This window comes from Cricetulus griseus, chromosome 3 (genome assembly GCF_003668045.3).
Source record: "Cricetulus griseus strain 17A/GY chromosome 3, alternate assembly CriGri-PICRH-1.0, whole genome shotgun sequence".
Classification (NCBI taxonomy): Eukaryota; Metazoa; Chordata; class Mammalia; order Rodentia; family Cricetidae; genus Cricetulus; species Cricetulus griseus.
The window spans coordinates 95,103,401-95,112,455 of NC_048596.1; positions in this window are offsets into that span (position 1 = coordinate 95,103,401).

Sequence of the window (9,055 nt, forward strand, 5' to 3'; positions counted from 1 at the left end):
GATAAAAATACACGTATTAAAATGCTATACTGGGAGTGGAGAAATGGCTCAGAGGTTAAGACAGAGTACTGCTCCTCCAGAGAACCTGAAATGTGTTCTCAGCACCCTTGTAGGGCAGATCCCAATTGTCTGCAACTATAGCTCCAGGAAATCTGACTTCTTCTTTAGGTCTACACACGTATTTGCACTCATATCTATATATACACTTTCACATACTCATGTATCCTCAGAATTTAAAAGAAAATAAATCTTAAGTATATTTTTTAATGCTGTAATGGATGAAGTTGAGCTGTGAGAAAGAAGAGAACTGATTTTTATAGGGTAAATCCTGTGTTTCAGACGATACATTTGATAAAGGAGGAAAGCTAATGAAAGAATGGATGAAGAGCAGGTTCTCGTTTGGTTTAGTTTATAGGATTTTGAGGATGCAAATACAAGAGCTTGCATTTCAGAGGACAATGGAAAGAGGGGTGCAATATACACCCAACTATAGGAGAAAGCCATGAACCCAAAGGATGCTTTTTGAAAACTCCGAAAGTTTAGGCCCTCAGGGCCTATGTCCTAAACCTGAAATGATCTCACCTCTCCATGGTTAACAGAGGAGACACTTCCATTGCCGGAATGGAGGAGCCTCCATAACCAAAAATCCAGACAGGGGAGTTTATCCAGGTAAAGTGACTGCAGAGTCTCATCTCCTAGAGCAAAAGTAAAGAATCAAGAGAAGTTTTGCCTCAAAGTTTTCCCTTCTGGTCTGCTGGTGTCTAGATCGTCCCCCCTGTATTTCCAGCTTTACACTAAATAGAGCTCACACTTAGGGATGGCACTGACATTGGAAATGCCCTTTGAATTCTTAGTTTCTGTGATCTATTTTAGAGCTTTGTTGTTGTTATTGTTTGTTCAGGTGAAAGGGAATGACAATTGGGCCATCAATACTAGAAAGTCTTCCATTGTTGAGGACCTATGGATTCTGAGTCACAGAAAGGTAAAAGTCAGAGAGAGTTGGCGCTTTTCCAAAACCTAGGCAATTAACCATAATAAAGTTACAAAGTCATTCACAGGGCAAGGAAATGACTTGGCAGGCAATTGACAATAGTTCTACACTAGGACCTGTGGTGGAGATCTGTAGTCTTAAAACCAGGAAAAGCAAACCTAGTGCCTCCTAGGTTTTGTGACATGTCTTCTAGGTCCCCAGTCAGTGCTTTACAAGAGTGAGCTACTCTTTCCTAATTTGTCATTGGCACTTATCTTAACCAGCCAAAGCGAATGCATTGCATCCACCTGAAGAAATGCAGATGGCCATTGCCAAACACAGCCCCTGAAAATGCATTTTTCTAAGTCCCATTGCATGACCTGATGCAGAATAAACAGTCAAGAGCTGAGAACTTTTATGAACAATGAACAACAGTAGACACTTCATGATGTTCTCCCTAAAATGATGGCCATGTGACCACCATTGCCTGATGAGCAACTAAACTGCGGAAGGCATACAAAGTCAAAAACATCTCAGTAATTTAGAAAGTTTAAGTTCAGCCTATTGGAGTAAAGATTTGATATTACTTCCATCCCAGTCTCAAGAAAGAGTCACAGTGAATACATCAAAGAGGGAGAGAAATAAACACTCACCATTGAAACTATCAAGGGGTCAAAGCATCAGTACCAAGGAATATTGGTTTAGTCAGAATATATTCTAAACACATTTCTTTCACTAAAAGACCTCTACTGAAATTCTGGAAGTTATTCTGGGTACATTAGGTGTTCTAACTTGAAATCAGTAGCTTCCTAGTAATTGCCCACTGTCTTATCATAGAATCATTGGTGTTGGGCCAGAGAGATGGCTCAGCAGGTAAAAGCACTTGCTGCCAAGCCTTTTGTTCTGAGTTAGATCCTGGGACCCACACAATGCAAGAAGAGAGCTGACTCTCACAAGTTGTCCTTTGACCTCCAAATGTGCACCATGGCACAAATGCATGTATATGGATGTGTGCACACAAACACATACCCACATGCACGCACATGTACATACATACACACACAAATAAAGAAATAAATGTGACTTTAAAATGGTTTTAGAGAGAATCACTGTTGTCAGAAAGATCCCTTTCTGCCACAGACATGTCTTCAAAGCACAGTCCCTTAGACACTGAGTGAACTAGAAGCCTAGTGGTTTGGTAAGATCACAGATGCAGGGCCGGAATTCTTCCTCACTATCCCACTGCAGTTGTCAACTCACCAAAGTGGTTGGTGGTTCACAGAAGTGATGGAAATAATTTGGAAGAAGGTGAGCACACTTTCAGAAGGGAAAGATGCAAATGAGAGGTAAATGAAAACATTTATTCATGACTTTTCAATTCCCAGGAGGTCATTAGGGTGGAATCACCTCTCCATTTTCATTTTCACACAAGGGAGAGGAGTAACAGTGTGTCATTTCCCTTAAGGAGGAATTTATGTTGCATGTTTTAATAGCCTGTAGACATTGTGTCCCTGAGAGATTCATCCAGAAACAAATCATATAATAGGTTGAGGCAGAGATCTTAGAGGTCTAAATGTGTTCCTGTAACTTCAGCGCCCTTTAGTCATTTTATATAAACTTGCACCAACTCTATGTAAATATCATTAATATGTTCTGGGTTCTGGATATTGAAAAACAAACTCTACAATTCAGTCTCCACATTTTTCTTTGCCTTTTCCATTGCTTTTCGGTGACACTTTCTCAATTTTCAAATAGAAACAAATACAATTCAGATATTGATTGCATAGAATCAATATACTAATAGGATAATATTTGATAATTTTATTGTATAGAATGTTTATATGATAAATACCAAAAAGGCATTCCTTCATCAGTGCAATTTGTTAATTTTCCCAATAATGGATTATAATAGTCATATTTGCTTAAAAATGAAAATGTCCTTTATTATATGAAGATCATGTAAATATTCTATAGGTACTATTTTTTTAAAGGCATCACAGGGCTGGAGATGTGACTCAGTGATTAAAAGCACTGGATTATCTCAGAGGACCTAAGTCCCAGGACCCATGTGGGGACTCACAACCACCTATATTCCAGTTTAAGGGGGTTTTGATGTCTTATTCTGGCCTCTGCCAGTACTCCACATATGTGGTCCACACACGTACCTGCAGGGTACACATGTGCATATAAAAATAAAAATAATTAAATAAACCACAGAACACCCCATGGTATTCAACCTTCAGGCAAATTCACAAGTGGGATAACAGATATATATACAAGAAGACTTATACATATATGTCCATAACATATCTTTATTTGTTAACATCTAAAAATCCAAGTCACTATCTATCAATAGAACCATTGCTAGAAAACAAACAGACATCTAAGAAATAATAATAAAAGAAGGTAATAACAAACTAAAAGAAACCAATTAGAACAGGACAAAGAAAATAAACAGAAGGAAAAATACCAAAGAAAAAGCATTGTAGGATCTGAAAAATGCTGAAGGAAGACCCCCAACTCAAACAGAATGTAAGAGCAAAAGCATTTATTAACATTCCAGCATATGTGGCACCATTTACCTGTACAAGATGGCAATGACCCCTTTTTAGAGAACTGAAACCTAAATTCAGTTGTGATAGTGGGAGAGTTCAACCCCTCCAGCACAAGAAACTCATATATACAGAAACATACATGTTCACAAACATAGGAATCCCATAAAGACACAAAACCAAGAACCACAGTATATACACAAAGGACCTGGAAGGTTGAAAAAATGCCCTGATACAACAAGATGAGACAGAGAACCACCAAAGGTTCCCTAAAGTTCATTTTGTTGTTCTTCTACTGCTGGGCATGCACCCTACCTTTAAGAGTAATTTGTTTCAACAGTGAGACGACATTGGAGAAAACTATTTTTTTTTATTTGTGAGTGATTATTGATTAAATGTAGCTTCTGGGTTGAGGCTGTATATCCACTTCTCCTTTCAGTTCTAAGACCTCATCAGATGAAGACCTATGCTGGCCTGTGCATGTTGCCACAGTCTCTATAAGTTCATATGTCCATAGGTCCTGCTGTGTTTACAAGGTCTTGTTTCCTTGGTTCCCTCCATCCCCTCTGGCTCTTACACTATTTCTACCACCACTTCTGCAGGGTTCTGAGCACTACATGGCAGGATTTGATGGAGACATTCCATTTAGCTGGGTGTTCCAAGGTCTCTGACTCTTTGCCTATGGTCTGGCTCTGGATATCTTTATTGTACTCATCTGCTGCAGAAGGAAGCTTCTCTGATGATGGCTGAGCAAGGCATTGATGCACAGTAGTTTTCGATGCTTCTAATGCTGAGACCCTTTAATACAATTCCTCTTGTTATCGTGACCCCCAACCATAAAATTATTTTCTTTGCTACTTCATAACTGTAATTTTGCTACTGTTATGAATCATAATATAAACATCTGTGTTTTCTGATGGTCTTAGCTGAGCCATATGAAGGGATCATTCATTCCCAAAGGGGTTGTGACCCATGGGTGGAGAAGCACTGATATAACAGAATGTCTTTACAAGGCATTTTATTACTACATTCCTTCAGTAAAACAGTAGTATTTGGTTTTCCCCTAGGTCTCTGAACTATCTAGTCTCAGGTTCTTGGTCACCCAAGCAATGACAGTTATGAGTTCCATCTCATGGAGTAGGCCTTAAAGCAAATCAGATATTGGTTGTCTACTCCTACAATCCATAGCACTAGCGTATCTTGCAGGAGGGACACCACTGTAGATTCAAGGCTTTGTAACTGGGTTGGTGTTTACCTTTGTCCTTTGGTAGCATGCAAAGTAAATTCTGGTACCAAGAAGACTAGCACATAGGGGTGAAGGCTCTATGTAGGCACCAGAGCAACTTCTCCATGTTCCATGAATATTGTAGCTATTAATCTAGAGCAATGTGACCTTGCTCTCAGTTTGTGGAAGGCAAGCAATAGTTTTTGGCAACAGCCTGTGTTTGTTGGGGTTTCTCCTGGGAACTCTTTATCCCATAACTCAATTAGATACAACCCATTAGCAGGACTCAGATCTTCATTTGGTAACAGGAGATGTCTAGATGGGGCTCCGTCTCCCCTGTTATTTGACAATTGCATTTAGATCACTTTCATATATGTATATACTTTAGGAATCTTCTATTGTATTAAATTTCCAAATGGCCCTCAAATGTCCCTTAATTTTAGTTGTTACTCAACATCTTCCCTTCTTCATCTCCCTATTCCCTCCCCTTCCCTGTTTTATTCTCCCATTCCTTACCCTCTTGTCCAACCATAACTATCTATTCTATTTTCCTTCCTAGGGAGATCATCCCTTCCACTTAGTCTCTACTCTGTATATAATCTCATTGGTTCTGCAGATTATAGCTTTCTTATCATTGACATAACAGCTAACATCTGCTTATAAGTGAATTCACACCATGTTTGTTTTCCTAGGTCTTGCATTACCTCACTTTGGATGAGCTTTTTGCTTTTTGTCTTGGTTTCGGTTTTGGACTTATTTGTTTTTGTTTTTTTTGTTGTTGTTGTTTTCTAGTTCTATCCATTCATTTACTAGCAAATTTCATGATTTCTTTCCTTTTAAAAGCTTACATTGTGTAAGTGTACCACATTTTCTTTATACATTCATCCACTGAAGGACATCTAGGCCGATGCTAATTTCTGGCTTTTGTGAATAGAGCAGCAATGAACATGGTTGAACAAACATGGTTGAAGCATCTTTGAGTACATGCCAAAGAGTGGTGTACATCTTGAGGAAGACCTATTCCCCTCTTCCAGAAGAACCACCTCACTGACTTTCACAATGGCTGTAAAAGTGTGCACTCCCACCACCAATGAATGAGTATTCCCCTTACTCCACATTCTCACCAGCATGAGCTATCATTTGCTATATTGATATTGCATATTCTAGTGGGTATAAGATGCAGTCCCAAAGTTTTTATTTGCACTTCCCTGATGGTTAAGGATGTTGAACTTTTCAAGTGTTTCTCAGCCATTTGAGTTTCCTCTACTGAGTGCTATTTAAATCTGTAATCCATTTTTAGTTAGATTATTTTCTTGATGTTCAGTGTTTCTTTAGTTCTTTATATATTTTGGATATTAATCATTTAACTTATGTGTAGCTAGTAAACATCTCCCATTCTGTAGGCTGCCTCTTTGGCCAAATGAAAATGTTGTAGGACTCTTTCCATTGTAAGATCTAAATGTTCAAAATGTTGGTTGCATTTCTGACATTAATCTTCCCAGAAATGACTGCAACAGTATACCAAAGGGGTGTGGACATGAGTGGGATCAAATTTGTAAAGACATTAGAGAACAACAAAAGAAGTTAAATTAGAAAATAAATTAAGAGGATCATACAGTGTAGCCTGTTGGTTTCATTTCAGAGATACCAGGTTGGCTCACCATACACAAATCAATAAATGTAATGTAATACATAAGTAGACAGAGAACAGAAATAATGAGAGCCTCCATTGATATAGAAAAGGCCTTTGAAAGAACTTTAACAACCATTTTTGGAAAAAAAAAAAAAAGCCTTGAAGAAACTGGGAATAGAAGGAACATGTCTTAATGTAATAAAGGCTATATATGATAACAAACACTAGGTGTAATAGCCTAAAATTGAAAGCACTTCCTCTAAAATTATCCCAGCTATTGGCCACCCAATTCAGGTATCACTCAGAAGGACTGGGTATTAGGATGACTATTAGGGAGTCCCTGAGCTGCCCCAGTTGAGTCATCAGGTATCCTAGTGTGCACATCAGTCTGTGTTACAGCTTATGTGCTAGGAAAGAGCAGAGATATTATAAATACTCTAAAAAATTAAAACTGAAAATATTACCCTCAGGTAAGTTTTAGTGCTTTGTTTAACTTACTAAAAAGAAATTAAGGGGCTAGAGAGAGAGCTCAGCAGTTACAAGCCCTGGCTACTCTTCTAAAGGACCCTAGGTTCAATTCCCAGCATCCACATGGCAGCTCACAACTGCCTGTAACTCCAGTTCCAAAGGGCTGACATGCTCACAGACATAGATGAAGGCTAAAAATAAAAATAAATTTATAAAAAGAAATTAAAACCCCATAGAAATTGTTAGTTTGATAAGTGGTGGCATCCTCATTACACAAAATTCTGCCTCTTAATTTTCTGTGTTTATGTGTACAGATGCTTTTGCCTGCATGTACAAGTAAGATACTTGATCATATTCATAACAGCAATTTGAAGTCCTTGTCTTGTGCTTCAGCCATATTGTATCTCTGAGGACCTACTGCAATAAGGTTGCTGGCTTATTGTGGAAATTGGCTGTGTTTCTTTGCCAGTGTCTAGGTATCTGGGTTTGGGATATTGTAATTCTAGGTGCTGCTGATACAGGGTCTTGTCTTTGTTGGGTGTGTTTTGTTTCTTGGTTTCTATTGTTCCCTCTTGATCTTAGTAGAGTGTGGTGGGTGGGTGTTGCCTGGTAGGGGTTCTTCTTAGTCTCTGCCAGGAGTGGCCACTGGGGGTCCCAGGTAGAGCAGGTTTCTAGGTACTGGGAGCTGGCAGGAAGGAAGGGGAATGGACCAGAGGTGGGGGTGGGGTGGAGAATGAGGGTAAGGGCGGAGACAGCTGAGCAGGTCTACTGAAGGGAGGAAACCTGGTTTGGCCTGGTCTAGATCCTTCTTCTGTCCCCAGGGAATAAGGACAGAGAGGAAAGACAACATGCATGCACATGATCTGCTATAGGCCACGGATGAGACTGGGGAACCGGAAATGGAGAGCAGGAAGAAGACCAAAGATTGTTTACCTGATTCTCAGTCTGCTTCTCCAGCTGGTTCAGAGATAAGGAGTGACTTTGGGTATTGACAGCTGACAGGCAAATATAGGGTGAGGAAGGCTAGGCCTTGGAGGATATGGAAAGTCACTGGAGAAGGAGGGCAGAGAGGAAGGAGTGTCCAACAGGTGGTTAAGACTGAGGAATGGGAACTGGGGCACAGTCAGGAGAGTGAAGATGGCCTACTTGATTCCCAAGCTAGCATGTCCATCAAGTTTCCAGGACAAGGGTGCCTCTGTTGTTGATGGCTGAGACAAAGGATGGGGTGAGTATCAGGTCTCAAGAAATTCCTGACCTCAAAGTCAGGCATTTAAACCAAAGCTTGAGTTCCCTCAGGGACTTGAAGAGAGTTCCTACTTGCTGAAATGAGTCATTCTTCTTATCTCTGTCAAAGAGGACATGTGTCTCATTCATTAATATGTGATGGCTGTGCCTAACAGCTTACCAAAGTTCATGTTAGCCTCTAGGCCCTCTAAGCAAGTACATGCTATACAGTCATCCTGATGGCACACCCCGCCCCCACTCTAAACCACCCCAACCCCAGTCCAGGGGCTTCACTTCCCTTCCCCCAGCTCTCTTTGCTGCATAACCCTGACAATTCAGCCATGGACTTTCTTGGTTTGCTTGCCCTATTTTCTCTTCTCTCTGTCTTCCTTCCTCTATTGCTCTCCCCCAACCATCACCTCCTCCTCCTCTCATGGTCCAGACTCTACTTTCCTCATACCTGGAATAAAACCCTTCTCCTCAACTGTACTTTGAGGAGTCATGGCCTCATTTTCATTCAGTGAGCACCATGCTTGGTTTTAAGAAGGAGAGTATCTATATTATAAAGACAAATTTTTTTTAACAAATTATAAATCCAACTTGATGTTCAATGAAAAAAAATAAGTAAGTTCATAGGTCTCCAGTGTTCTTTTTGTTTAATATTTCTTCCATAATTCAGTTTCACGGGAAATCCTTTCTTCTCTTTGAAATAAATGCCAGTGTGCATTGTGCACAGTTAGAATCACACACATTTGTGGCACTGCTCAACAACAGTGTGACCAGTGCTGTGCATTCCTGGTCACCTTTCACCTTTCACTGAGGTTAGAGATTGATTGCAGACCTGAAGGACAAAGTCTACCGTTTTCGCAGAACTGGAGTTGAATTGTGTCTGAAGAGAATTTCATTCTGGGCTAGATGCTTGTCCAGTATTTTATCATTTTAATTTCCAGCCCTTCCCCAACATTTCTGAGGTACTGGGAAAC